This window comes from Xenopus tropicalis, chromosome 6 (assembly GCF_000004195.4).
Source record: "Xenopus tropicalis strain Nigerian chromosome 6, UCB_Xtro_10.0, whole genome shotgun sequence".
NCBI lineage: Eukaryota > Metazoa > Chordata > Amphibia > Anura > Pipidae > Xenopus > Xenopus tropicalis.
In genome coordinates, this window is record NC_030682.2 from 146,025,079 (window position 1) to 146,049,818 (window position 24,740).

Below are 24,740 nucleotides of genomic sequence, written 5' to 3' on the forward strand. Positions count from 1 at the left end.
GATATGCCTTTGCAGCATGTAACAAATCTTACTTTTTTCCTTGGTGCCGGTAAAGTATTAATCTCAAATTAACAATTCACAATCCATCAAATTTGACATATTTCAAAATCTAACCGATAACAACACTTGAATGAACAAGGCCAATGAGTATCTCGCGTCTATTCCAGGCATTGCCTAAGGACATACAGTTAAATCATTATTTGTGGTGTTTGTTCTACCAGCCCAGGGGGGCAGGACTGAGCCACTTACTGACCCACCTTTGCTCAGCAAGTCTCTGGCTACAAGAAACACACAAACCCTATACCTATACTACTTACTCTGCAACATAGTTAAAACTGCCCCCTAGTTACATATACAGATGGCAGGGCAGTTTGGTTGGCTCTTCGATGACTCTGCCAAAGGTGCCGTTACCATGATGGTGGATAGTAGTTACCAACTCATGTCATTGGCTCTGGCGCTTGTCCTCCATGTTGGACAGCTGTGTGGCCCAGTTAGTTCTAGGCAGGACCCTTATAGTAACACCGTCACACGTAAATCCCCCCGTCATGTACTAAATATTCTTACTCCTCCGCTGTATTTATATCCCCCTTACATACTGTACTACACCGGCAACAAGAAGCCCCACATGCTGCAATACCATCTCCCACCAGTGTGTGGTGTTCTGCAGGAGTTCAACTTGTTCATTTATTGAAGGGGTTGTACAGCTTTGAGTTCATTTTTACCATGAGTAGACACTTTGCAGTTGGTCTTCCTTTTTTATTTTTAGTAGTTTTTTTATTTATTTATATAAATTTTTGTTCAGCAGCTCTCCAGTTTGGAATTTCAGCAGTTATCTGACTGGGGGCGGGGAGGGTGCAGGGCCCACTGGGGCACCCACAGCAGCCCACCCCCCCCCAAAGGGGCGCCCACCGTGGAGATATTCCGTAGATAAGGGCCTTACAGCTATTGTTGATTGACATTTCACAGCCCTTTCGCTCTCCGGGGGGTCTGGGAGTTGGACAACAGGTGGGGATTTTACACCTCATATAAACCACTTGTCAAAGGCTCTCACACTCATTTACCCATGATTCCATGGGATTCTGCATCACATGGGAAAGCATAAAGGGAAGGTGGTGAGGGGGAGGAACTAATGCCCTGAACTCATTATATATATATATCTATATACACATGGTGTGTAAAAAGTGTAAAGCATTAGCGGTGCCCAGGGCAACCAATCAGCAATTAGATTTCAACAGTTAGAAAACCAAAGCAAAGCATCTGATTGGCCTGATTCCTCAATGTGTAATTTCCTTCCCAGAGACAGTAATACAAAAAACCTATTATCATTTTACTGGAATAATCAAATAAATGGGAATATTTTACTGCAAAGCAGTATGGAAAGATTGCCCCATTTTATGGATAGAGGCACAGGGGCAGTCATTTTTCTCTCATTGTTCTTAAAGATTAAAACCAAACCATTAATTTTACAATTAGTATGTGATTTATCCCTTCTGACACGGCCCCGGCTGCCTCACAGGCTTCACACAAACCTCCTAAGCATTTCTACCCTGTCAGAGTGCAGGACTGTACCGGCCCAAACGGCCTTAAATAGTTCTGTATTCTCTATGGGGGTATCTGAGTCTCAGCTGCGCGAAATGTGTGGAGACTTGTCCGTCCTACAGCAGCTCCTCTGGCACCGACCCGCGCGCTCACATTACTGTGCTACATCTCTCTGCTCATTTCCCAACTGAACTGATCCCCCCATTGTAAGCAGCAGTCCTGCCCTGCTTTATGGCTGAGATTCTAGCTATCTGTATAACAGAGCATTCTGTCACAGTGGCACAGATCCTATCTGATCCCCCCCCATTGTAAGCAGCAGTCCTGCCCTGCTTTATGGCTGAGATTCTAGCTATCTGTATAACAGAGCATTCTGTCACAGTGGCACAGATCCTATCTGATCCCCCCATTGTAAGCAGCAGTCCTGCCCTGCTTTATGGCTGAGATTCTAGCTATCTGTATAACAGAGCATTCTGTCACAGTGGCACAGATCCTATCTGATCCCCCCATTGTAAGCAGCAGTCCTGCCCTGCTTTATGGCTGAGATTCTAGCTATCTGTATAACAGAGCATTCTGTCACAGTGGCACAGATCCTATCTGATCCCCCCATTGTAAGCAGCAGTCCTGCCCTGCTTTATGGCTGAGATTCTAGCTATCTGTATAACAGAGCATTCTGTCACAGTGGCACAGATCCTATCTGATCCCCCCATTGTAAGCAGCAGTCCTGCCCTGCTTTATGGCTGAGATTCTAGCTATCTGTATAACAGAGCATTCTGTCACAGTGGCACAGATCCTATCTGATCCCCCCATTGTAAGCAGCAGTCCTGCCCTGCTTTATGGCTGAGATTCTAGCTATCTGTATAACAGAGCATTCTGTCACAGTGGCACAGATCCTATCTGATCCCCCCCCATTGTAAGCAGCAGTCCTGCCCTGCTTTATGGCTGAGATTCTAGCTATCTGTATAACAGAGCATTCTGTCAGAATGGCCAGTTCTAAGCAACTTTTCAATTGATCTTAGTTTTTAAATAGTTTGCCGTCCTCTTCTAACTCCTTGTAGCTTTCAAACAAGGGTCACTGACCCCGGCAGCCAGAAAACTATAGCACTGTGAGGCTACAATTATATGGTTATTGTTACTTTTTATACTGTCATTTTCATTCAGGTTCTATTCCTATTCCTGTCTCTCATTCAAACCACTCCCTGGTTGCTAAGGTCATTTGGACCCTAGCAACCCGATAGCTGCTACTATGCCAAACTGGAAAGCTGCTGAACAAACACTAAATCAATTACTACTACTACAAATAATAAAAAATGAAGACCAACTGCAAACTGTCTTGCAATATTACTCTCTACATCATAGCAAAAGTGAACGCAAAGGTGAACAGCCCAAAATGAATGAAGGACAAACACAATATACATTGATGGGGTTGGGTATTATACGTGCCCCTCCTGGATCTTAATAAGTAGCAGTGTTGTAGTTCAACAAGATCTAAAGGAGTAGAAATCACCATTCCCTGTACCAAGTGCATTCCCCTAAATATTAATCACTGCTGCTATAGAGCTTGAGTGCAAATCCCGGGGGCAATAGAGAGCAATGCCCTGGCTCAGCGCTGCCCCGGGGGCCACAAATCATTCCGGCAAAGGGCAAAGATACTTTTATTAAACTTGGCAGAACTTCTTTATAGTGAAATCTGAACTTTTCAGCTCTAGGGAAAGGTAGAAAGGAATCAGCAGCAACAGGTGTAGCCATAGAAGAAATAGAACCCCCCATCTTACCTACTCAGGGGCTCATCCTACGGTGATTCTCAGTGGCACTTTTCAATTGGTCTTCATTATTTATTTTTTATAGTTTTTAAACGGTTTGCCGTCCTCTTCTAACTACTTGCAGCTTTCAAACAGGGGTCACCGACCCCGGCAGCCAGAAAATTATATCACTGTGAGGCTCCAGTTATATGGTTATTGTTACTTTTTATACTGTATTTTTCTATCCAGGTTCTCTTCTATTCCCTGATTCCCACTCCCTGATTGCTAAGGTCATTTGGACCCTAGCAACCGGATAGCTGCTAAAACGCCAAACTGGAAAGCTGCTGAACAAACACTAAAGCAACTACAAATAATAAAAAATGAAGACCAATTGCAAACTGTCTTGCAATATTACTCTCTACATCATAGCAAAAGTAAACACAAAGGTGAATAACCCAAAATGAAGGACAAACACAATATACATTGATGGGGTTGGGTATTATACGTGCCCCTCCTGGATCTTAATAGTAGCAGCGTTGTAGTTCAACAAGATCTAAAGGAGTAGAAATCACCATTCCCTGTACCAAGTGCATTCCCCTAAATATTAATCACTGCTGCTATAGAGCTTGAGTGCAAATCCCGGGGGCAATAGAAAGCAATGCCCCAATGCCCCGGCTGAGCGCTGCCCCGGGGGCCACAAATCATTCCGGCAAAGGGCAAAGATACTTTTATTAAACTTGCCAGAACTTTTATATAGTGAAATCTGAACTTTTCTGCTCCAGGGAAAGGTAGAAAGGAATCAGCAGCAACAGGTGTAGCCATAGAAGAAATAGAACCCCCCATCTTACCTATTCAGGGGCTCATCCTACGGTGATTCTCAGTGGCACTTGGGGGGCACCGGGAAGCGTCACATAGATAAGTTCCCACTCTTCCTCCCCAAAAAAAAAAGGGACTTGTAATCAATAATAAGAAAGCTTCAGATCATCCTGAGGGGCCCTTGTCACATCAGGGAAAGGGTGGGCTGCTGCGGCCGCTGCTGCATTGCACAACATACATGGAATTCCTGAGTTGGTTGGTGGTAGGGGGGACAATGATCCTGGTCTGAGGGGGATGAATGGCACAAGAATGGTGCTCCAGCCTGTTCCTCGGCAGGGAGGGGAGCTCAAGTGGAATAGACAAGGGAGGCTGATCTGTCTGGGGACTGCACAGAGGAGGGGCCGCCATAAGGATTGGGTTTCAGGAGCAACTATAGAACTGGGCGAGAGAGGGCAAAAATGGCTCTCGGGCTGGCAGCTCTGGCCAATTATAGCCCAAGTCGACTTTTCTGGGTATTTCTGTCCCCCTTACAGCAGCATCTGAAATAACTTGTCAGGTTGTTGATGGGGGCAGACAGCAGATGGGCTGGGGGAAGTGTGTGCAGCGGCCAAGGGAAAAGCAGTTTTTCACTATTCCACTAAAGGGGGTATTGGGGAAGGGACTGCAGTTATATCCATGGGAGCAGAATAGGTCTATAGTGGCAGCTTGGCACATTGGCACTGGCTTATACGGCACAGAGACACTGGCACTTTCTGTAATAAATGATATAATTTGTAATATTTACTTTCTATCTCTAAATGACACTGTTACACAGCAAATAATTCCTTCTGCCATTTAACCTTTTATTCTTGAACCAACAAATGTATTTGTAGCTGTAATATTGGTGTGTAGGCGCCATCTCAGTGCATTGTGCCTGAGTCTGAGCTTTCAGCCAGCGCTACACATTAGAACTGCTTTCAGCTAACCTATTGTTTCTCCTACTCCCATGTAACTGGAGGAGTCCCAAGCCGGACTTGGATTTCTTACTATTGAGTGCTATTCTGATACCTACTGGGAGCTGCTATCTTGCTCCCTTCCCATTGTTCTGCTGATTGGCTGCTGGGGGTGAGGGGGGGGATATCACTCCAACTTGCAGCGCAGCAGTAAAGTGTGCCTGAGTCTGAGCTTTCAGCCAGCGCTACACATTAGAACTGCTTTCAGCTAACCTATTGTTTCTCCTACTCCCATGTAACTGGAGGAGTCCCAAGCCGGACTTGGATTTCTTACTATTGAGTGCTATTCTGATACCTACTGGGAGCTGCTATCTTGCTCCCTTCCCATTGTTCTGCTGATTGGCTGCTGGGGGTGAGGGGGGGATATCACTCCAACTTGCAGCGCAGCAGTAAAGTGTGCCTGAGTCTGAGCTTTCAGCCAGCGCTACACATTAGAACTGCTTTCAGCTAACCTATTGTTTCTCTTACTCCCATGTAACTGGAGGAGTCCCAAGCCGGACTTGGATTTCTTACTATTGAGTGCTATTCTGATACCTACTGGGAGCTGCTATCTTGCTCCCTTCCCATTGTTCTGCTGATCGGCTGCTGGGGGTGAGGGGGGGGGGATATCACTCCAACTTGCAGCGCAGCAGTAAAGTGAGACTGAAGTTTATCAGAGCACAGGTCACATGGCTGTGGCACCCTGGGAAATGAAGAATATGGCTAGCCCCATGGGAAAAACAGATTACAATGCAGGATTCTGCTGGAGAAGCTCTATTAACTGATGGGTTTTGAAAAAATCACGTTTTCCCATGGCAGTGTTCCTTTACGGTATAAAGGGGTTGTTCACCTAAAACTGCATATTCTTAGCAACTTGTTCTTCATTTTTTATTTTTTAGAGTCTTCGAATTATTTGACTTCCATTTCTGCCTCTTTCCAGTTTTCAAATGGGGGGTCACTGACCCCAGCAGCCAAGATAATTTATAGCCAATAAACAAAGCCATGCACTGCCCCCTTAAGAGCTTTAAACTCTTATAATATATCTTTTATTATATATAAGGCATTAATCCAAATTACAGCACAGCCTGTGGCCGTCGGGGAGTACTGGGAGTTACTGGGAGTTACTGGGAGTTACAGCTACTGAGATACATGTAGATATCTCAAACAATCAATCCTTGTATCCTTATGATAAAGCAAGGGGGGTTATTTATACATTATAATAATGTAAAATACAAATAGACTGCCCCCAGACGCGGCTGCGGGGTCACTTCCCTGAGTCCCGAACACTGCGGTCACTCTGCTAAATGTCAGCGCGGAGACCGAGGCCGGGCCGCAGCCGTGGGCGTATGGGAAATGTGCATTGTACGAATAACATGTTTGTTCCTCACTGGCCTGTTTATCATTGTCTGGCTGCGGATCCAGCAAACCCAACCATGGGATTAATACAGGGAGAATGTGTTTTATTAATAGTGGGGCCCAACTGCCACCTCAGGTAGCCCCTATATACCCGCGAGCAATGTCTCTATAAAAATATATTGCATAAACAGCTCATATGTAAAACCCTGCTTCATCTAAATAAACCATTTTCATATAAATATACTTATTTAGCAGTATGTGCCATTGGGTAATCCTAAATAGGAAACTGCCATTTTAAGTACTAAGCCCCGCCCCCTGGGATCATAGGAGTCACAGTGCACACAAACAAGCCAAGGCACACATACATGCTAGGCCCCATCAGCCAATGAATGGGCAGAGTTCTGCCTTTTGCTCCCACACTACTTCCTGTTACAGTTAGAGCTGCATCACTTCCTGTCAGCTGATCTCTGAGGGGGCACACAGCCCATCACTAAATGGCGGCTCAAGGGAAAGGATGTAAAAGGACAATATTTACTGATATATATATTCCAGTTTGGGGAGATTCTTTAATAGGCCACTTAACATAATATAAACTGCCTGTTGATTACGTATTCATTCTGGGGGTTTAGTTTCCCTTTAATTAAGGCCCCCAGCACCTGCAGAGTTTTCTGCCCCTGTAAGTAAAGTATATCTCTAACAGCTGTTGATACTGCCACTCTTTCAGGCTGGGGCCCTCCTGCCCTGAACCTTCACCATCTACATTTATAGATACTAGGGGTACTACCTGTACCACCGCCTACAGGCCTTGGTGGTACTGCTCAAACAAGGATGACTGGGGGAGCCTTCCACCACCCCCTACAATAGGCTCTTTTCACTGATCCAGTTAGACCAATAGAAATATGCAGAAAATTTTGATTTAATTTGATTTATTCTTATTTTATACTCAGCAAAGCCCATCATTTTACATTAAAAAAGTGTTTATTTTGTTATTGGTCCATCTGCCCTGGGTGCGAAACTCTCTGAAAAAGAGCCAGTAATTAATGATCTTGTTATTCCGTGCCCGGGGGGAACCACCTGTCTGACAGAAACTTCCTTCCCCAACTGGGATGTGTTTCTCTGGTTACCAGACCACCTACACTGACCATTCCCTAACTGGCCGGATAAGATACTTGATGGCCTGTCTCTATGACTACTTGCCCATCTGGTCTTCCTTTCACTTGACTGTCTAATAAAATTAGGCCATTAATGGTTTAGCCTTTATTGTTCTTCTGGATTCCATGTTTCTATGCGGACTGGTCAGTCTGGACTCCCTGTCAGTGAAAGAACAATGTGGCACCTTGTTGATCCCAGGTTTTCTTCAGCACTTCTTTCTTCTTCAGGCAAATAATTCCCCCAGTACCCTTCTCACTAGTGCCAATAATAAATGAAGGTAGGTATGTATAACAGTCACCACCATGGGTCGTATTTACATAGCAGGTGGCCAGCACTAGCCTACAGGCTCTCACAGTGTTGCCTTATAGCAAATATCCACTACGCTACTCATGGCCACTTGAGCCTGGGGTCAGACTGGAGAGTGCAAGGCCGAACAGTCCTGGTACCACCGGGGCCCCAACACCTCCCCTGCCACCTGTCCACTTACCCACCACCAGCCCCTCCCCCCGTGTGAGCAACTTATACTTACTTTTGCCATGATCAGGAGAGGAGGGTGTCATGGTGCCCCACTGGCCCAGCCTCAACTTTGGCAACTCATTGCCTGGAGAACTAACCCCACACTTCTCCCTACAGTTATCTCAGTGAGGATTTATTGTACCTTAAAGTGCCTCTTCTTTATTGATCCCTCTTTCCTCAGGTTCCTTGGCACCATCCACCCTTCTCCATGGTATTGGGAGCGATAAAGGCATGGACCCCCTAAACTGCTTCTCCCCATAATCCTCTGAAACCCAATGGATGAGCATCAACTTACTCCTTGGCACCACCCACCCTTCTCCATGGTATTGGGAGCTGAAAAGGCATGAACCCCCTAAACTTCTTCTCCCCATAATCCTCTGAAACCCTATGGATGAGCATCAGCTTACTCCTTGGCACCACCCACCCTTCTCCATGGTATTGGGAGCTAAAAGGCATGCACCCCCTAAACTTCTTCTCCCCATAATCCTCTGAAACCCAATGGATGAGCATCAACTTACTCCTTGGCACCACCCACCCTTCCCCATGGTATTGGGAGCCAAAAAGGCATGCACCCCCTAAACTTCTTCTCCCCATAATCCTCTGAAACCCAATGGATGAGCATCAGCTTTTAGGATTCTAGGGCAAAACATGTTTGAGGTTTTTCATAGAAAGAAGGTGAAACCCAAAGGGAAAAGGCAAAAGGTAAATGACGAGGGGAAATGGGGAAATCGAAGTCTCTTTTTCTCAATATCCCATCCCTCCGATAGTTGTTCCAGATGGAGCAGACAAAACAAGATAATGTGCATTTAAGGCAACTAATCGGATCACTTGTGTTTGACAGAAGACTGTGTAGAACGTTCCACCTGACTTGACGTATCCCGAGGGGCTCTCAGTCGTCACATTTTATATTTCTATTACACGAAGAGCCTCCGCTGGGGATATTTAGGTAATGTTTAAGCAGATGAACATGTAGCATTCCTCAGCCGGCTCAGGTTTCTGTGGAACAAAGGAATGTGCTACCTGTCTGATCCGTAACTCACTGCTCCGGGGTAACCCAACTACTGTAAATCTCTTCTAAGTATTTATGTATTTTATTTGTCATTACACCAATAATACAGTCATTATGTTTCACTTTCCGTAATCCCGTAACCCTACATGGACTTTTTAAGCACATTCTTGGAAATGTTTTGGGATAATTGGAATCAGTAATGGCTAACAACGTTATTTTGGAGCTGTGAAGGCAACCGAGGGATTTCTATGGATGGGGAGTCCTTCACTCACTCATCCCCAGTCTGGCCAGTCCTTCACTCACTCATCCCCAGTCTGGCAAGTCCTACACTCACTCACCCCTGGTCTGGCCTGTCCTACACTCACTCGCCCCCGGTCTGGCCAGTCCTAAACTCACTCACCCCCGGTCTGGCCTGTCCTACACTCACTCACCCCCGGTCTGGCCTGTCCTATACTCACTCACCCCCGGTCTGGCCTGTCCTACACTCACTCACCCCCGGTCTGGCCTGTCCTACACTCACTCACCCCCGGTCTGGCCAGTCCTACACTCACTCACCCCCGGTCTGGCCCGTCCTACACTCACTCACCCCCGGTCTGGCCTGTCCTACACTCACTCACCCCCGGTCTGGCCTGTCCTACACTCACTCACCCCCGGTCTGGCCTGTCCTACACTCACTCACCCCCAGTCTGGCCTGTCCTACACTCACTCACCCCCAGTCTGGCCTGTCCTACACTCACTTTCATTAAGAATTCTACTGCTTCCTTATACATTTAACAAAGGGACAGGGTTTTATCTGCAACTTATTTGCTTTCATGGTTCTCAGTGGCTTAATGCCCTATATATATATATATATATATATACAGTATATTGATAATGGGTAGGTGCAGAGGGGCTCTTGTTGCCTCATTGTACCCCGGCCTAATGGTTTATAATGTAGGGGTTCAGCACAACTTTCCCTTTTTTTGCAATCAAATAACAAGGCAGGTATGAGACTGGAGAGGCTGAAAGTCTGGAACAGGATTGGGATGGAGGGGGCAATCAGGAACTATCAGGATCAGGAACAGGAGCGCAGACTGGGGTGCGCAAAGCTGACCAGGGCTGTTACCCCAGGGCCCCCCACACCCCCTCTGGGGCCCCCTGGTGGCCATAAATCAGTCTGTATGATATTATATTTCTACTTTTGCCTGCGGTCATTAGCCCCATAGCAACCAAATAGACTTCGTATCTTTCCCAGATACCCGCGCTGAGTGCACGCTCACGGGAACAAGTGCTTGTACCATTACACGCCAGTAAATACCTGTGTAATAAGGATGTCTCTTGCCCCAGGGGACGACAACAGCTTGTAAAAATCCATATTTATTGCCTCCTTACACAACAATTGATATTTTTGTGAGGTTCTGCTGCATTTGGAAAATGTCTCCACATTTTTTCTCCTAAACGTGGTATTAGTGTAACCCTTTCCTGGCACAAACTTCTAGGGCAAGATCCCACTTCAGTTTATACAGGGCACCTACCTGCTGGCAAACCGGCAAACTTGGGAACAGTCTGAAGTACAGGTATCGGATCCCTTATCCGGAAACCCATTATCCAGAAAGCTCCGAATTACGAAAACCACGTCTCCCATTGACTCCATTTTAATCAAATAATACAGAAGTTTCCTTTTTTTCTGTAGTAATAAAACAGTACCTGTACTTGATCCCAACTAAGATATAATTACCCCTTATTGGGGCAGAACAGCCCTATTGGGTTTATTTCATGGTTAAATGATTCCCTTTTCTCTGTAATAATAAAACAGTACCTGTACTTGATCCCAACTAAGATATAATTACCCCTTATTGGGGGCAGAACAGTCCTATTGGGTTTATTTAATGGTTAAATGATTCCCTTTTCTCTGTAATAATAAAACAGTACCTGTACTTGATCCCAACTAAGATATAATTACCCCTTATTGGGGGCAGAACAGCCCTATTGGGTTTATTTAATGGTTAAATGATTCCCTTTTCTCTGTAATAATAAAACAGTACCTGTACTTGATCCCAACTAAGATATAATTACCCCTTATTGGGGGCAGAACAGCCCTATTGGGTTTATTTCATGGTTAAATGATTCCCTTTTCTCTGTAATAATAAAACAGTACCTGTACTTGATCCCAACTAAGATATAATTACCCCTTATTGGGGGCAGAACAGCCCTATTGGGTTTATTTCATGGTTAAATGATTCCCTTTTCTCTGTAATAATAAAACAGTACCTGTACTTGATCCCAACTAAGATATAATTACCCCTTATTGGATGCAAAACAATCCTATTGGGTTTAATTAATGTTTTATTGACTTTTTAGTAGACTTAAGGTATGGAGATCCAAATTATGGAAAGACCCCTTATCCAGAATACCCTTGGTCCCGAGCATTCTGGATAACGGGTCCTATACCTGTATTGGGGTGAGATACTGGGCCACTGGGGACTTACAAGGGTGCTAAGGGATACCCCTCAGGGAGATGAGCTGGTAAGTAACCATTATAACACAGGTGTAACAACAATAGCACTCTCTATATTAGAATAGGTGAATAGTTGGCAGTCTACTCACACGCTCAGTGGAGGTCTCAAACCTCTCTGCAATGTTGGGAATCACTGTCGCACCAGGCTGAAGTTGCCATATTTTAGTATGACATTGTGGTACTGCTTGTTTCAGCTTAGCCGCCCTTCCTCAGGTCCAAGCAGTAACAAACACTGTGATATAAATACCCTTCTTATAACCACATGTGCCCCAGCTCCATAGTCTGGTCAATGTATAGGAAACGGTACATCCAGAACCCCAAATTGCACAGTGCCATCTAGTGGCCATTCACTAAAACACAAAAGCACCAATAATTCCCACCTATGTGGCACTGTCCCTGTCTGCTTTTAATTAGCCAGTTGAGGGTTTTACCAGTCCATATTCATTTATGTTCAAATAAAAGGTCCATATACACTTTAACACCTGAAATAAAAATAAACAAGGGGTCACTTAGGTAGATCTAGGGAAAAAGTGTTAAAGCACCCCTATTTGGCAGTAGGGCAAAATGGCGACTGTAGGAAAACATGGTGGGAGGAAGGCAAGCTGGGAACAGTAACACTTATATCTGTGTAGCTTAACTTCCAATTTGGAATTTCAGCCGCTATCTGGTTGCTAGGGTCCTGCTTACCTAAGCAACCAGGCAGTGGTGTAAATAAGAGACTGGAATATAAATAGAAGAGGGACTAAATAAAAAGATAAGGAACAAAAAGTAACAATAAAAATAAAATTGTAGTCTCCCAGAACAATAGTTTTATATTGCTGCCGGGGTCAGTGACCCCCTATGTGAGAGCAGGAAAAATAATTTAAAAAAAAACTATAACAAATATTTAATGAAGACCAATTGCAAAGTTGCTTGAAAGAGTACATTCACTAACATACTAGCCCTTCAGTATCGTTGGACTGCCCTTGACTGAGATGTTTATCTGTAGCCAGGGATGTATATAAAGGTTACGAGCCAAGGCCAAGTATGCACCCTGCCCAAACAAGCTGTAACACAGCACGTGTGCATAGAAACCCACAGGAGACTGGGGCTGAAAGGGTTAATTTAGAAGCAGCATCTTTCAGACCTCTAGGGTATGCCCAGTACATTCTATACACACAGCGGGAACCATATGATATGTGTGTGCCAGATACTTCACCAATGTACGCTGCATCTGTGAACCCCTCAGATAAATTATATACTGTTTAAATGGGTTGTACACCTTAGTGTGATGTAGAGAGTGATATTCTGAGATAATTTGCAATTGGTCTTTATTTTTTATTCATTGTGGTTTTTGAATTATTTAGCTCTTTGTGCAGTAGCTCTTCAGTTTGGAATGTTAGCAGCTGTCTGGTTGCTAGGGTCTAAACCACCCTAGTAACAAGGCAGTGGTTTAAATGAGAGATTGTAATTATATATATATATATATTATATATGTAATATGAGTAGGAGAGGCAGGGTCGGAATGGGAGATGCAGGGCCCACCGGGGCTCCCCAAGGTACCCGTCCCCTGCAGGGACCCCCGCCGCGGACCCCTTAACCCCCCCCTTTCCCGCAGGGGCCCCCGCCCGACGTCCTCCACTATATGTGAATGCATCAGGGGAGAACATCAGTGGCCAGGGGAAGCGCCAATAGGGTCGGGCCTGGGCTGCTGGGGTATTTTCCCGGTGTCCCGGCATCCCAGTCTAACCCTTAGGAGAGGACCTAGATAGAAATATAAGAAATAAAAAGTAGCAATAACAATAAAACTGGAGCCTCACAGAGCAATAGGATTTGGCTGCCGGGGTCAGTGACCCCCATTTGAAAGCTGCAAAGAGTCAGGAGTAATTAATTCAATTATACACAATAAAAAATGAAGACCAATTGAAAAGTTTCCAAGAATTGTCTATATGATACTAAATGTTAACTTAAAGCTGAACTACCCCTTTAGTGACCCCGACACAGGGAATTTCTATTCTCTCATCACCCCATCGCCTTATAGTGTGAGCCCAATGCCCTTGTGTATTTAATTACCCATCATTCCGGCGTTTCCCACTGAGACTGGGAATAAAATAACCAGCCACTCACAGTAGCACAAACACAGCGAGACGGCCGCACTATTACTTATAGGGGAATTTAATTAAAAATCTCCATTTTTATGAGTATTATTATTAATGAAAGCCGCACAGAGTTCCATAGAAGGGCACAGTACTGGGGAAAACAGATAAAACGAAGCTAAACTGAAAATACCGGTCTTAAAGGGGCAGTTCCCCATTAAATGACCTTATACTATCATGTAGGCAATGATATTCTGAGACCATTTGCAATTGGTCAATTTTTATTTTTTCATGTTTGTTCAGCAGCTCTCCCAAACTTGTATTTAAGCAGCTATGTGGTTGCTCGGGTCTTATTTACCCTAGCAACCAGGCAGTGGTTAGAACGAGAGATAGGCATATGACTAGGAGAGGAACTGAATAGAAAGATAAGTAATACAAAGAAACAATAACAGAGCAGTCGGATTTGACTGCCGGGGTCAGTGACCCCCCCTTCTTATTTGAAAACTGGAAAGAGGCAGAAGAGAAATGCAAGTAATTCAGAAACCTATGAATAAAGACCAACTGCAAAGTTGTCAGGAATAGGCCATTCTATAACAGTCTAAAAGTTAGCTTAAAGGTGTACCCACCCTTATAACGACTATGAAGGGCAAGTGGTGGCACTTCTGGTTGCCCATGGCCTAGGGCTATACACTAGAGGAGAGGATTAACCCTAAAATCTAATCTGCAGTTGTCCATAGCAACCAATCAGCAATTACATTGGGATCAGTCTGCTACAAGTTTATTATTAAAATCTCTGCTTTGATTGGTTGCTATGATTTACTGCACTGCTGCAGTTAAGTATCTATAGGCCAGTATGGGGCTTCAGTGTGTTATAGAATGTCCTATTCCTAGCAACTGGTCATACTGTAAACCTAATAGGGCTGTTCTGCCCCCAATAAGGGGTAATTATATCTTAGTTGGGATCAAGTACAGGTACTGTTTTATTATTACAGAGAAAAGGGAATCATTTAACCATTAAATAAACCCAATAGGGCTGTTCTGCCCCAATAAGGGGTAATTATATCTTAGTTGGGATCAAGTACAGGTACTGTTTTATTATTACAGAGAAAAGGGAATCATTTAACCATTAAATAAACCCAATAGGGCTGTTCTGCCCCAATAAGGGGTAATTATATCTTAGTTGGGATCAAGTACAGGTACTGTTTTATTATTACAGAGAAAAGGGAATCATTTAACCATTAAATAAACCCAATAGGGCTGTTCTGCCCCAATAAGGGGTAATTATATCTTAGTTGGGATCAAGTACAGGTACTGTTTTATTATTACAGAGAAAAGGGAATCATTTAACCATTAAATAAACCCAATAGGGCTGTTCTGCCCCAATAAGGGGTAATTATATCTTAGTTGGGATCAAGTACAGGTACTGTTTTATTATTACAGAGAAAAGGGAATCATTTAACCATGAAATAAACCCAATAGGGCTGTTCTGCCCCCAATAAGGGTTAATTATATCTTAGTTGGGATCAAGTACAGGTACTGTTTTATTATTACAGAGAAAAGGGAATCATTTAACCATTAAATAAACCCAATAGGGCTGTTCTGCCCCAATAAGGGGTAATTATATCTTAGTTGGGATCAAGTACAGGTACTGTTTTATTATTACAGAGAAAAGGGAATCCTTTAACCCATACCTATATCTGAAAAAGCTAAAAAAAAAAAAAATAATTGAAGACCAGTTGCAAATTGTCTCAGAATATCATTGCCTACATGATGCTAAAAGGTGAACTACCCCTTTAATAGCATCCAGGCAATGTGTATCCCATTATACAGTATATCCTGCCCCGGGGGCCCAGGGAAATAAACACACATTAAAGCAATAGGACTCAGATTCACACACACAAAAATCACATTTTTAACAAATCTGTGGTTTTGCTGCAGAAAAAAATAAATCCTAAATACACGTCTCCTTCCTCACAATAATACCCTGAACTTGCTGTTTTTGGACTGTGGTTCCTGTAATGATATACAATATTCTGGTTGAGACTAACCAACCGTCTGTAGCCGGCCATGGCAGGAATGCGGCTCAGGGGAACGTGCCAGTCTGTAGGGGGCCCTCGGGGCACCGAGTCAGGGCACTGCTAGGGTTAAATCAACTCGGTTCATTAAACGGAAAAAGCACTCAATAATCAGTGTAGATTGAGCAAAGTGCTGGGGTTTGAATCCCCCCAGAGCCTGATTATGATCATGTTGTCTGGCTGAAGGAAAAGTAAAATCTCAGAAAAGACTATGTAAATATACCATAAGCACTCACAAAAACACTGCACTGAGTCCTCTGTCAAAAGAAACACAGGATTCCTTGTCTCTTTGTTATCCTTTTAGATAAATAAAGGTATTCAAAGGTTGTGGGTTCGAGTCCCACCAGAGTCGGCATTTTTAATGCGTATGTCTGGCTCTGTGGCGCAATGGATAGCGCATTAGACTTCTAGATAAAGAAAAGTATTTAAAGGTTGTGGGTTCAAGTCCCACCAGAGTCAGCATTTTTAATGCGTATGTCTGGCTCTGTGGCGCAATGGATAGCGCATTGGACTTCTAGATAATTTAAGGTATTCAAAGTTTGTGGGTTCGAGTCCCACCAGAGTCGGCATTTTAAATGCGTATGACTGGCTCTGTGGCGCAATGGATAGCGCATTGGACTTTTAGATAAATAAAGGTATTCAAAGGTTGTGGTTTCGAGTCCCACCAGATTCGGCATTTTAAATGCGTATGTCTGGCTCTGTGGCGCAATGGATAGCGCATTGGACTTCTACATAAATAAAGGTATTCAAAGGTTGTGGGTTCGAGTCCCACCAGAGTCGGCATTTTAAATGCGTATGTTTGGCTCTGTGGCGCAATGGATAGCGCATTGGACTTCTAGATAAATAAAGGTATTCAAAGGTTGTGGGTTCGAGTCCCACCAGAGTCGGCAGTTTAAATGCGTATGTCTGGCTCTGTGGCGCAATGGATAGCGCATTGGACTTCTAGATAAATAAAGGTATTCAAAGGTTGTGGGTTCGAGTCCCACCAGAGTCGGCAGTTTAAATGCGTATGTCTGGCTCTGTGGCGCAATGGATAGCGCATTGGACTTCTAGATAAATAAAGGTATTCAAAGGTTGTGGGTTCGAGTCCCACCAGAGTCAGCATTTTAAATGCGTATGTTGGGCTCTTTGGCGCAATGGATAGCGCATTGGACTTCTAGATAAATAAAGGTATTCAAAGGTTGTGGGTTCGAGTCCCACCAGAGTCGGCATTTTAAATGCGTATGTCTGGCTCTGTGGCGCAATGGATAGCGCATTGGACTTCTAGATAAATAAAGGTATTCAAAGGTTGTGGGTTCGAGTCCCACCAGAGTCGGCATTTTAAATGCGTATGTCTGGCTCTGTGGCGCAATGGATAGCGCATTGGACTTCTAGATAAATAAAGGTATTCAAAGGTTGTGGGTTCGAGTCCCACCAGAGTCGTCATTTTAAATGCGTATGTCTGGCTCTGTGGCGCAATGGATAGCGCGTTGGACTTCTAGATAAATAAAGGTATTCAAAGGTTGTGGGTTCGAGTCGCACCAGAGTCGGCATTTTAAATGCGTATGCCTGGCTCTGTGGCGCAATGGATAGCGCGTTGGACTTCTAGATAAATAAAGGTATTCAAAGGTTGTGGGTTCGAGTCGCACCAGAGTCGGCATTTTAAATGCGTATGTCTGGCTCTGTGGCGCAATGGATAGCGCATTGGACTTCTAGATAAATAAAGGTATTCAAAGGTTGTGGGTTCGAGTCGCACCAGAGTCGGCATTTTAAATGCGTATGTCTGGCTCTGTGGCGCAATGGATAGCGCATTGGACTTCTAGATAAATAAAGGTATTCAAAGGTTGTGGGTTCGAGTCCCACCAGAGTCGGCATTTTAAATGCGTATGTCTGGCTCTGTGGCGCAATGGATAGCGCATTGGACTTCTAGATAAATAAAGGTATTCAAAGGTTGTGGGTTCGAGTCGCACCAGAGTCGGCATTTTAAATGCGTATGTCTGGCTCTGTGGCGCAATGGATAGCGCATTGGACTTCTAGATAAATAAAGGTATTCAAAGGTTGTGGGTTTGAGTCCCACCAGAGTCGGCATTTTAAATGCGTATGTCTGGCTCTGTGGCGCAATGGATAGCGCATTGGACTTCTAGATAAATAAAGGTATTCAAAGGTTGTGGGTTCGAGTCCCACCAGAGTCAGCATTTTAAATGCGTATGTTGGGCTCTTTGGCGCAATGGATAGCGCATTGGACTTCTAGATAAATAAAGGTATTCAAAGGTTGTGGGTTCGAGTCCCACCAGAGTCGGCATTTTAAATGCGTATGTTTGGCTCTGTGGCGCAATGGATAGCGCATTGGACTTCTAGATAAATAAAGGTATTCAAAGGTTGTGGGTTCGAGTCCCACCAGAGTCGGCATTTTAAATGCGTATGTCTGGCTCTGTGGCGCAATGGATAGCGCATTGGACTTCTAGATAAATAAAGGTATTCAAAGGTTGTGGGTTCAAGTCCCACCAGAGTCGGCATTTTAAATGCGTATGTCTGGCTCTGTGGCGCAATGGATAGCGCATTGGACTTCTAGATAAATAAAGGTATTCAAAGGTTGTGGGTTCGAGTCCCACCAGAGTCGGCATTTTAAATGCGTATGTCTGGCTCTGTGGCGCAATGGATAGCGCATTGGACTTCTAGATAAATAAAGGTATTCAAAGGTTGTGGGTTCGAGTCCAACCAGAGTTGGCATTTTAAACGCATATATTTGGCTCTGTGGCGCAATGGATAGCGCATTGGACTTCTAGATAAATAAAGGTATTCAAAGGTTGTGGGTTCGAGTCCCACCAGAGTCGGCAGTTTAAATTCTTATGTCTGGCTCTGTGGCGCAATGGATAGCGCATTGGACTTCTAGATAAATAAAGGTATTCAAAGGTTGTGGGTTCGAGTCCCACCAGAGTCGGCAGTTTAAATGCGTATGTCTGGCTCTGTGGCGCAATGGATAGTGCATTGGGCTTCTAGATAAATAAAGGTATTCAAAGGTTGTGGGTTCAAGTCCCACCAGAGTCAGCATTTTAAATGCGTATGTTTGGCTCTGTGGCGCAATGGATAGCTCATTGGACTTCTAGATAAATAAAGGTATTCAAAGGTTGTGGGTTCGAGTCCCACCAGAGTCGGCATTTTAAATGCATATGTTTGGCTCTGTGGCGCAATGGATAGCGCATTGGACTTCTAGATTAATAAAGGTATTCAAAGGTTGTGGGTTCGAGTCCCACCAGAGTCAGCATTTTAAATGCGTATGTTTGGCTCTTTGGCACAATGGATAGCGCATTGGACTTCTAGATAATTTAAGGTATTCAAAGGTTGTGGGTTCGAGTCCCACCAGAGTCGGCATTTTAAATGCGTATGTCTGGCTCTGTGGCGCAATGGATAGCGCATTGGACTTCTAGATAAATAAAGGTATTCAAAGGTTGTGGGTTCAAGTCCCACCAGAGTCGGCATTTTAAACGAGTATGTTGGGCTCTGTGGCGCATTGGATAGCGCATTGGATAGCGCATTGGATAATTTAAGGTATTCAAAGGTTGTGGGTTCGAGTCCCACCAGAGTTGGTATTTTAGATGCGTATGTCTGGCTATGTGGCGCAATGGATAGCGCATTGGACTTCTAGATAAATAAAGGTATTCAAAGGTTGTGGGTTCGAGTCCCACCAGAGTCGGCTTATAAATGCGTATGACTGGCTCTGTGGCGCAATAGTTAGCGCATTGGACTTCTAGATAAATAAAGGTATTCAAAGGTTGTGGGTTCGAGTCCCACCAGAGTTGGCATTTTAAATGCGTATGTTGGGCTCTGTGGCACAATGGATAGCGCATTGGACTTCTAGATAATTTAAGGTATTCGAAGGTTGTGGGTTCGAGTCCCACCAGAGTCGGAATTTTAGATGCGTATGTCTGGCTCTGTGGCGTAATGGATAGCGCATTGGACTTCTAGATAAATAAAGGTATTCAAAGGTTGTGGGTTCGAGTCCCGCGAGAGTCGGCATTTTAAATGCGTATATCTGGCTCTGTGGCGCAATGGATAGCGCATTGGACTTCTAGATAAATAAAGGTATTCAAAGGTTGTGGGTTCGAGTCCCACCAGAGTCGGCATTTTAAATGCGTATGTCTGGCTCTGTGGCGCAATGGATAGCGCATTGGACTTCTAGATAAATAAAGGTATTCAAAGGTTGTGGGTTCGAGTCCCACCAGAGTCGGCATTTTAAATGCGTATGTCTGGCTCTGTGGCGCAATGGATAGCGCATTGGACTTCTAGATAAATAAAGGTATTCAAAGGTTGTGGGTTCGAGTCCCACCAGAGTCGGCTTTTAAATGCGTATGACTGGCTCTGTGGCGCAATAGTTAGCGCATTGGACTTCTAGATAAATAAAGGTATTCAAAGGTTGTGGGTTCGAGTCCCACCAGAGTTGGCATTTTAAATGCGTATGTCTGGCTCTGTGGCGCAATGGATAGCGCATTGGACTTCTAGATAAATAAAGGTATTCAAAGGTTGTGGGTTCGAGTCCCACCAGAGTCGGCTTTTAAATGCGTATGACTGGCTCTGTGGCGCAATGGACAGCGCATTGTACTTCTAAATGAATAAAGTTTGTGGGTTCGAGTCCCACCAGAGTCGGCATTTTAAATGCGTATGTCTGGCTCTGTGGCGCAATGGATAGCGCATTGGACTTCTAGATAAATAAAGGTATTCAAAGGTTGTGGGTTCGAGTCCCACCAGAGTCGGCATTTTAAATGCGTATGTCTGGCTCTGTGGCGCAATGGATAGCGCATTGGACTTCTAGATAAATAAAGGTATTCAAAGGTTGTGGGTTCGAGTCCCACCAGAGTCGGCATTTTAAATGCGTATGTCTGGCTCTGTGGCGCAATGGATAGCGCATTGGACTTCTAGATAAATAAAGGTATTCAAAGGTTGTGGGTTCGAGTCCCACCAGAGTCGGCTTTTAAATGCGTATGACTGGCTCTGTGGCGCAATGGATAGCGCATTGGACTTCTAGATAAATAAAGGTATTCAAAGGTTGTGGGTTCGAGTCCCACCAGAGTCGGCTTTTAAATGCGTATGACTGGCTCTGTGGCGCAATGGACAGCGCATTGTACTTCTAAATGAATAAAGTTTGTGGGTTCGAGTCCCACCAGAGTTGGCATTTTAAATGCGTATGTCTGGCTCTGTGGCGCAATGGATAGCGCATTGGACTTCTAGATAAATAAATGTATTCAAAGGTTGTGGGTTCGAGTCCCACCAGAGTCGGCTTTTAAATGCGTATGACTGGCTCTGTGGCGCAATGGACAGCGCATTGTACTTCTAAATGAATAAAGTTTGTGGGTTCGAGTCCCACCAGAGTCGGCATTTTAAATGCGTATGTCTGGCTCTGTGGCGCAATGGATAGCGCATTGGACTTCTAGATAAATAAAGGTATTCAAAGGTTGTGGGTTCGAGTCCCACCAGAGTCGGCATTTTAAATGCGTATGTCTGGCTCTGTGGCGCAATGGATAGCGCATTGGACTTCTAGATAAATAAAGGTATTCAAAGGTTGTAGGTTCGAGTCCCACCAGAGTCGGCTTTTAAATGCGTATGACTGGCTCTGTGGCGCAATAGTTAGCGCATTGGACTTCTAGATAAATAAAGGTATTCAAAGGTTGTGGGTTCGAGTCCCACCAGAGTTGGCATTTTAAATGCGTATGTTGGGCTCTGTGGCACAATGGATAGCGCATTGGACTTCTAGATAATTTAAGGTATTCGAAGGTTGTGGGTTCGAGTCCCACCAGAGTCGGAATTTTAGATGCGTATGTCTGGCTCTGTGGCGCAATGGATAGCGCATTGGACTTCTAGATAAGTAAAGGTATTCAAAGGTTGTGGGTTCGAGTCCCACCAGAGTCGGCATTTTAGACACGTACGTGTGGCTCTGTGGCGCAATGGATAGCGCATTGGACTTCTAGATAAATAAAGGTATTCAAAGGTTGTGGGTTCGAGTCCCGCGAGAGTCGACATTTTAAATGCGTATATCTGGCTCTGTGGCGCAATGGATAGCGCATTGGACTTCTAGATAAATAAAGGTATTCAAAGGTTGTGGGTTCGAGTCCCACCAGAGTCGGCATTTTAAATGCGTATGTCTGGCTCTGTGGCGCAATGGATAGCGCATTGGACTTCTAGATAAATAAAGGTATTCAAAGGTTGTGGGTTCGAGTCCCACCAGAGTCGGCATTTTAAATGCGTATGTCTGGCTCTGTGGCGCAATGGATAGCGCATTGGACTTCTAGATAAATAAAGGTATTCAAAGGTTGTGGGTTCGAGTCCCACCAGAGTCAGCATTTTAAATGTGTATGTCTGGCTCTGTGGCGCAATGGATAGCGCATTGGACTTCTAGATAAATAAAGGTATTCAAAGGTTGTGGGTTCGAGTCCCACCAGAGTCAGAATTTTAGATGCGTATGTCTGGCTCTGTGGCGCAATGGATAGCGCATTGGACTTCTAGATAATTTAAGGTATTCAAAGGTTGTGGGTTCGAGTCCCACCAGAGTCGGCATTTTAAATGCGTATGTCTGGCTCTGTGGCGCAATGGATAGCGCATTGGACTTCTAGATAAATAAAGGTATTCAAAGGTTGTGGGTTCGAGTCCCACCAGAGTCGGCATTTTAAATGCGTATGTCTGGCTCTGTGGCGCAATGGATAGCGCATTGGACTTCTAGATAAATAAAGGTATTCAAAGGTTGTGGGTTCGAGTCCCACCAGAGTCGGCATTTTAAATGCGTATGTCTGGCTCTGTGGCGCAATGGATAGCGCATTGGACTTCTAGATAAATGAAGGTATTCAAAGGTTGTGGGTTCGAGTCCCACCAGAGTCAGCATTTTAAATGCGTATGTCTGGCTCTGTGGCGCAATGGATAGCGCATTGGACTTCTAGATAAATAAAGGTATTCAAAGGTTGTGGGTTCGAGTCCCACCAGAGTCAGAATTTTAGATGCGTATGTCTGGCTCTGTGGCGCAATGGATAGCGCATTGGACTTCTAGATAATTTAAGGTATTCAAAGGTTGTGGGTTCGAGTCCCACCAGAGTCGGCATTTTAAACGCGTATGTTGGGCTCTGTGGCGCATTGGATAGCGCATTGGACTTCAAGATAAATAAAGGTATTCAAAGGTTGTGGGTTCGAGTCCCACCAGAGTCGGCATTTTAAATGCGTATGTCTGGCTCTGTGGCGCAATGGATAGCGCATTGGACTTCTAGATAATTTAAGGTATTCAAAGGTTGTTGGTTTGAGTCCCACCAGAGTCGGCATTTTAAACGCGTATGTTGGGCTCTGTGGCGCATTGGATAGCGCATTGGATAATTTAAGGTATTCAAAGGTTGTGGGTTCGAGTCCCACCAGAGTTGGTATTTTAGATGCGTATGTCTGGCTCTGTGGCGCAATGGATAGCGCATTGGACTTCTAGATAAATAAAGGTATTCAAAGGTTGTGGGTTCGAGTCCCACCAGAGTCGGCATTTAAATGCGTATGACTGGCTCTGTGGCGCAATGGATAGCGCATTGGACTTCTAGATAAATAAAGGTATTCAAAGGTTGTGGGTTCGAGTCCCACCAGAGTCGGCATTTTAAATGCGTATGTCTGGCTCTGTGGCGCAATGGATAGCGCATTGGACTTCTAGATAATTTAAGGTATTCAAAGGTTGTGGGTTCGAGTCCCACCAGATTCGGCATTTTAAACGCGTATGTTGGGCTCTGTGGCGCATTGGATAGCGCATTGGATAATTTAAGGTATTCAAAGGTTGTGGGTTCGAGTCCCACCAGAGTTGGTATTTTAGATGCGTATGTCTGGCTCTGTGGCGCAATGGATAGCGCATTGGACTTCTAGATAAATAAAGGTATTCAAAGGTTGTGGGTTCGAGTCCCACCAGAGTCGGCTTTTAAATGCGTATGACTGGCTCTGTGGCGCAATGGATAGCACATTGGACTTCTAGATAAATAAAGGTATTCAAAGGTTGTGGGTTCGAGTCCCACCAGAGTCGGCATTTTAAATGCGTATGTCTGGCTCTGTGGCGCAATGGATAGCGCATTGGACTTCTAGATAATTTAAGGTATTCAAAGGTTGTGGGTTCGAGTCCCACCAGAGTTGGTATTTTAGATGCGTATGTCTGGCTCTGTGGCGCAATGGATAGCGCATTGGACTTCTAGATAAATAAAGGTATTCAAAGTTTGTGGGTTCGAGTCCCACCAGAGTCGGCTTTTAAATGCGTATGACTGGCTCTGTGGCGCAATGGATAGCACATTGGACTTCTAGATAAATAAAGGTATTCAAAGGTTGTGGGTTCGAGTCCCACCAGAGTCGGCTTTTAAATGCGTATGACTGGCTCTGTGGCGCAATGGATAGCACATTGGACTTCTAGATAAATAAAGGTATTCAAAGGTTGTGGGTTCAAGTCCCACCAGAGTCGGCATTTTAAATGCGTATGTCTGGCTCTGTGGCGCAATGGATAGCGCATTGGACTTCTAGATAATTTAAGGTATTCAAAGGTTGTGGGTTCGAGTCCCACCAGAGTTGGTATTTTAGATGCGTATGTCTGGCTCTGTGGCGCAATGGATAGCGCATTGGACTTCTAGATAAATAAAGGTATTCAAAGGTTGTGGGTTCGAGTCCCACCAGAGTCGGCTTTTAAATGCGTATGACTGGCTCTGTGGCGCAATGGATAGCGCATTGGACTTCTAGATAAATAAAGGTATTCAAAGGTTGTGGGTTTGGCTCTCACCAGAGTCGGCATTTAAATGCCAGGTGCCAATAAGGCCCAACATATTAGTCATTGGTCAGAGGAATGCACTGAATCCAATATTTTGGGATTTGGCCGAATACTTAACCGAATCGAAATCCTAATTTGTTTATGCAAATGAAGGAGGCGTGGAGATAAAAAGAACCATGTGAGAAGATTTTTCACCTTATGTGCTTATGTGACGAAATGTAGGGATGCACCGAATCCTGGTTTTGGATTTGGGCCGAATTCAGG

At 44.5% G+C, this 24,740-nt stretch overlaps 1 protein-coding gene and 43 non-coding genes across 48 annotated transcripts in view; 43 read left to right on the top strand and 1 right to left on the bottom strand.

The window, feature by feature from the left end:
* The window catches only part of col22a1 (collagen, type XXII, alpha 1), a 173,101-nt gene extending 168,628 nt beyond the window's left edge, over positions 1 to 4,473 (bottom strand). For 2 of the 5 annotated variants that reach the window (XM_031903862.1, XM_031903859.1), the window contains exon 1: positions 4,127 to 4,472. The gene's annotated coding sequence lies outside the window, so the exon portion shown is untranslated. Of the gene's footprint in view, positions 1 to 3,311; positions 3,353 to 4,126 lie in introns of those variants that run through there. The other 3 variants (XM_031903861.1, XM_004915036.4, XM_031903860.1) reach the window with 3 other exon arrangements.
* An 11,645-nt stretch (positions 4,474 to 16,118) lies between these two features.
* On the top strand, positions 16,119 to 16,204 carry trnar-ucu. Its single transcript is given in 2 exon segments — positions 16,119 to 16,155; positions 16,169 to 16,204. It is a non-coding gene; the product is annotated as a tRNA-Arg (tRNA).
* A 128-nt stretch (positions 16,205 to 16,332) lies between these two features.
* On the top strand, positions 16,333 to 16,418 carry trnak-uuu. The gene is given in 2 exon segments: positions 16,333 to 16,369; positions 16,383 to 16,418. It is a non-coding gene; the product is annotated as a tRNA-Lys (tRNA).
* A 21-nt stretch (positions 16,419 to 16,439) lies between these two features.
* trnar-ucu lies at positions 16,440 to 16,525 on the top strand. The gene is given in 2 exon segments: positions 16,440 to 16,476; positions 16,490 to 16,525. It is a non-coding gene; the product is annotated as a tRNA-Arg (tRNA).
* Positions 16,526 to 16,546: 21 nt separating this feature from the next.
* On the top strand, positions 16,547 to 16,632 carry trnar-ucu. The gene is given in 2 exon segments: positions 16,547 to 16,583; positions 16,597 to 16,632. It is a non-coding gene; the product is annotated as a tRNA-Arg (tRNA).
* Positions 16,633 to 16,653: 21 nt separating this feature from the next.
* Positions 16,654 to 16,739, top strand: trnar-ucu. Its single transcript is given in 2 exon segments — positions 16,654 to 16,690; positions 16,704 to 16,739. It is a non-coding gene; the product is annotated as a tRNA-Arg (tRNA).
* Positions 16,740 to 16,760: 21 nt separating this feature from the next.
* On the top strand, positions 16,761 to 16,846 carry trnar-ucu. Its single transcript is given in 2 exon segments — positions 16,761 to 16,797; positions 16,811 to 16,846. It is a non-coding gene; the product is annotated as a tRNA-Arg (tRNA).
* A 128-nt stretch (positions 16,847 to 16,974) lies between these two features.
* On the top strand, positions 16,975 to 17,060 carry trnar-ucu. The gene is given in 2 exon segments: positions 16,975 to 17,011; positions 17,025 to 17,060. It is a non-coding gene; the product is annotated as a tRNA-Arg (tRNA).
* Positions 17,061 to 17,081: 21 nt separating this feature from the next.
* trnar-ucu lies at positions 17,082 to 17,167 on the top strand. The gene is given in 2 exon segments: positions 17,082 to 17,118; positions 17,132 to 17,167. It is a non-coding gene; the product is annotated as a tRNA-Arg (tRNA).
* Positions 17,168 to 17,509: 342 nt separating this feature from the next.
* Positions 17,510 to 17,595, top strand: trnar-ucu. Its single transcript is given in 2 exon segments — positions 17,510 to 17,546; positions 17,560 to 17,595. It is a non-coding gene; the product is annotated as a tRNA-Arg (tRNA).
* Positions 17,596 to 17,830: 235 nt separating this feature from the next.
* trnar-ucu lies at positions 17,831 to 17,916 on the top strand. The gene is given in 2 exon segments: positions 17,831 to 17,867; positions 17,881 to 17,916. It is a non-coding gene; the product is annotated as a tRNA-Arg (tRNA).
* Positions 17,917 to 18,044: 128 nt separating this feature from the next.
* On the top strand, positions 18,045 to 18,130 carry trnar-ucu. The gene is given in 2 exon segments: positions 18,045 to 18,081; positions 18,095 to 18,130. It is a non-coding gene; the product is annotated as a tRNA-Arg (tRNA).
* Positions 18,131 to 18,151: 21 nt separating this feature from the next.
* On the top strand, positions 18,152 to 18,237 carry trnar-ucu. The gene is given in 2 exon segments: positions 18,152 to 18,188; positions 18,202 to 18,237. It is a non-coding gene; the product is annotated as a tRNA-Arg (tRNA).
* Positions 18,238 to 18,258: 21 nt separating this feature from the next.
* On the top strand, positions 18,259 to 18,344 carry trnar-ucu. Its single transcript is given in 2 exon segments — positions 18,259 to 18,295; positions 18,309 to 18,344. It is a non-coding gene; the product is annotated as a tRNA-Arg (tRNA).
* Positions 18,345 to 18,472: 128 nt separating this feature from the next.
* On the top strand, positions 18,473 to 18,558 carry trnar-ucu. The gene is given in 2 exon segments: positions 18,473 to 18,509; positions 18,523 to 18,558. It is a non-coding gene; the product is annotated as a tRNA-Arg (tRNA).
* A 21-nt stretch (positions 18,559 to 18,579) lies between these two features.
* Positions 18,580 to 18,665, top strand: trnar-ucu. Its single transcript is given in 2 exon segments — positions 18,580 to 18,616; positions 18,630 to 18,665. It is a non-coding gene; the product is annotated as a tRNA-Arg (tRNA).
* A 235-nt stretch (positions 18,666 to 18,900) lies between these two features.
* Positions 18,901 to 18,986, top strand: trnar-ucu. Its single transcript is given in 2 exon segments — positions 18,901 to 18,937; positions 18,951 to 18,986. It is a non-coding gene; the product is annotated as a tRNA-Arg (tRNA).
* A 128-nt stretch (positions 18,987 to 19,114) lies between these two features.
* trnar-ucu lies at positions 19,115 to 19,200 on the top strand. The gene is given in 2 exon segments: positions 19,115 to 19,151; positions 19,165 to 19,200. It is a non-coding gene; the product is annotated as a tRNA-Arg (tRNA).
* A 559-nt stretch (positions 19,201 to 19,759) lies between these two features.
* On the top strand, positions 19,760 to 19,845 carry trnar-ucu. The gene is given in 2 exon segments: positions 19,760 to 19,796; positions 19,810 to 19,845. It is a non-coding gene; the product is annotated as a tRNA-Arg (tRNA).
* A 21-nt stretch (positions 19,846 to 19,866) lies between these two features.
* Positions 19,867 to 19,952, top strand: trnar-ucu. Its single transcript is given in 2 exon segments — positions 19,867 to 19,903; positions 19,917 to 19,952. It is a non-coding gene; the product is annotated as a tRNA-Arg (tRNA).
* Positions 19,953 to 19,973: 21 nt separating this feature from the next.
* On the top strand, positions 19,974 to 20,059 carry trnar-ucu. Its single transcript is given in 2 exon segments — positions 19,974 to 20,010; positions 20,024 to 20,059. It is a non-coding gene; the product is annotated as a tRNA-Arg (tRNA).
* A 127-nt stretch (positions 20,060 to 20,186) lies between these two features.
* Positions 20,187 to 20,272, top strand: trnar-ucu. Its single transcript is given in 2 exon segments — positions 20,187 to 20,223; positions 20,237 to 20,272. It is a non-coding gene; the product is annotated as a tRNA-Arg (tRNA).
* A 117-nt stretch (positions 20,273 to 20,389) lies between these two features.
* trnar-ucu lies at positions 20,390 to 20,475 on the top strand. The gene is given in 2 exon segments: positions 20,390 to 20,426; positions 20,440 to 20,475. It is a non-coding gene; the product is annotated as a tRNA-Arg (tRNA).
* Positions 20,476 to 20,496: 21 nt separating this feature from the next.
* Positions 20,497 to 20,582, top strand: trnar-ucu. Its single transcript is given in 2 exon segments — positions 20,497 to 20,533; positions 20,547 to 20,582. It is a non-coding gene; the product is annotated as a tRNA-Arg (tRNA).
* A 21-nt stretch (positions 20,583 to 20,603) lies between these two features.
* On the top strand, positions 20,604 to 20,689 carry trnar-ucu. The gene is given in 2 exon segments: positions 20,604 to 20,640; positions 20,654 to 20,689. It is a non-coding gene; the product is annotated as a tRNA-Arg (tRNA).
* Positions 20,690 to 20,709: 20 nt separating this feature from the next.
* On the top strand, positions 20,710 to 20,795 carry trnar-ucu. The gene is given in 2 exon segments: positions 20,710 to 20,746; positions 20,760 to 20,795. It is a non-coding gene; the product is annotated as a tRNA-Arg (tRNA).
* A 117-nt stretch (positions 20,796 to 20,912) lies between these two features.
* On the top strand, positions 20,913 to 20,998 carry trnar-ucu. Its single transcript is given in 2 exon segments — positions 20,913 to 20,949; positions 20,963 to 20,998. It is a non-coding gene; the product is annotated as a tRNA-Arg (tRNA).
* Positions 20,999 to 21,115: 117 nt separating this feature from the next.
* Positions 21,116 to 21,201, top strand: trnar-ucu. Its single transcript is given in 2 exon segments — positions 21,116 to 21,152; positions 21,166 to 21,201. It is a non-coding gene; the product is annotated as a tRNA-Arg (tRNA).
* A 341-nt stretch (positions 21,202 to 21,542) lies between these two features.
* Positions 21,543 to 21,628, top strand: trnar-ucu. Its single transcript is given in 2 exon segments — positions 21,543 to 21,579; positions 21,593 to 21,628. It is a non-coding gene; the product is annotated as a tRNA-Arg (tRNA).
* A 128-nt stretch (positions 21,629 to 21,756) lies between these two features.
* Positions 21,757 to 21,842, top strand: trnar-ucu. Its single transcript is given in 2 exon segments — positions 21,757 to 21,793; positions 21,807 to 21,842. It is a non-coding gene; the product is annotated as a tRNA-Arg (tRNA).
* A 21-nt stretch (positions 21,843 to 21,863) lies between these two features.
* On the top strand, positions 21,864 to 21,949 carry trnar-ucu. The gene is given in 2 exon segments: positions 21,864 to 21,900; positions 21,914 to 21,949. It is a non-coding gene; the product is annotated as a tRNA-Arg (tRNA).
* Positions 21,950 to 21,970: 21 nt separating this feature from the next.
* trnar-ucu lies at positions 21,971 to 22,056 on the top strand. The gene is given in 2 exon segments: positions 21,971 to 22,007; positions 22,021 to 22,056. It is a non-coding gene; the product is annotated as a tRNA-Arg (tRNA).
* Positions 22,057 to 22,077: 21 nt separating this feature from the next.
* On the top strand, positions 22,078 to 22,163 carry trnar-ucu. The gene is given in 2 exon segments: positions 22,078 to 22,114; positions 22,128 to 22,163. It is a non-coding gene; the product is annotated as a tRNA-Arg (tRNA).
* A 21-nt stretch (positions 22,164 to 22,184) lies between these two features.
* On the top strand, positions 22,185 to 22,270 carry trnar-ucu. The gene is given in 2 exon segments: positions 22,185 to 22,221; positions 22,235 to 22,270. It is a non-coding gene; the product is annotated as a tRNA-Arg (tRNA).
* Positions 22,271 to 22,291: 21 nt separating this feature from the next.
* Positions 22,292 to 22,377, top strand: trnar-ucu. Its single transcript is given in 2 exon segments — positions 22,292 to 22,328; positions 22,342 to 22,377. It is a non-coding gene; the product is annotated as a tRNA-Arg (tRNA).
* Positions 22,378 to 22,398: 21 nt separating this feature from the next.
* On the top strand, positions 22,399 to 22,484 carry trnar-ucu. The gene is given in 2 exon segments: positions 22,399 to 22,435; positions 22,449 to 22,484. It is a non-coding gene; the product is annotated as a tRNA-Arg (tRNA).
* A 21-nt stretch (positions 22,485 to 22,505) lies between these two features.
* Positions 22,506 to 22,591, top strand: trnar-ucu. The gene is given in 2 exon segments: positions 22,506 to 22,542; positions 22,556 to 22,591. It is a non-coding gene; the product is annotated as a tRNA-Arg (tRNA).
* Positions 22,592 to 22,612: 21 nt separating this feature from the next.
* Positions 22,613 to 22,698, top strand: trnar-ucu. Its single transcript is given in 2 exon segments — positions 22,613 to 22,649; positions 22,663 to 22,698. It is a non-coding gene; the product is annotated as a tRNA-Arg (tRNA).
* Positions 22,699 to 22,719: 21 nt separating this feature from the next.
* Positions 22,720 to 22,805, top strand: trnar-ucu. The gene is given in 2 exon segments: positions 22,720 to 22,756; positions 22,770 to 22,805. It is a non-coding gene; the product is annotated as a tRNA-Arg (tRNA).
* A 21-nt stretch (positions 22,806 to 22,826) lies between these two features.
* Positions 22,827 to 22,912, top strand: trnastop-uca. Its single transcript is given in 2 exon segments — positions 22,827 to 22,863; positions 22,877 to 22,912. It is a non-coding gene; the product is annotated as a tRNA-Sec (tRNA).
* A 227-nt stretch (positions 22,913 to 23,139) lies between these two features.
* trnar-ucu lies at positions 23,140 to 23,225 on the top strand. The gene is given in 2 exon segments: positions 23,140 to 23,176; positions 23,190 to 23,225. It is a non-coding gene; the product is annotated as a tRNA-Arg (tRNA).
* A 20-nt stretch (positions 23,226 to 23,245) lies between these two features.
* trnar-ucu lies at positions 23,246 to 23,331 on the top strand. The gene is given in 2 exon segments: positions 23,246 to 23,282; positions 23,296 to 23,331. It is a non-coding gene; the product is annotated as a tRNA-Arg (tRNA).
* Positions 23,332 to 23,558: 227 nt separating this feature from the next.
* Positions 23,559 to 23,644, top strand: trnar-ucu. Its single transcript is given in 2 exon segments — positions 23,559 to 23,595; positions 23,609 to 23,644. It is a non-coding gene; the product is annotated as a tRNA-Arg (tRNA).
* Positions 23,645 to 24,304: 660 nt separating this feature from the next.
* trnar-ucu lies at positions 24,305 to 24,390 on the top strand. The gene is given in 2 exon segments: positions 24,305 to 24,341; positions 24,355 to 24,390. It is a non-coding gene; the product is annotated as a tRNA-Arg (tRNA).
* The last annotated feature ends 350 nt before the right edge of the window (positions 24,391 to 24,740 follow it).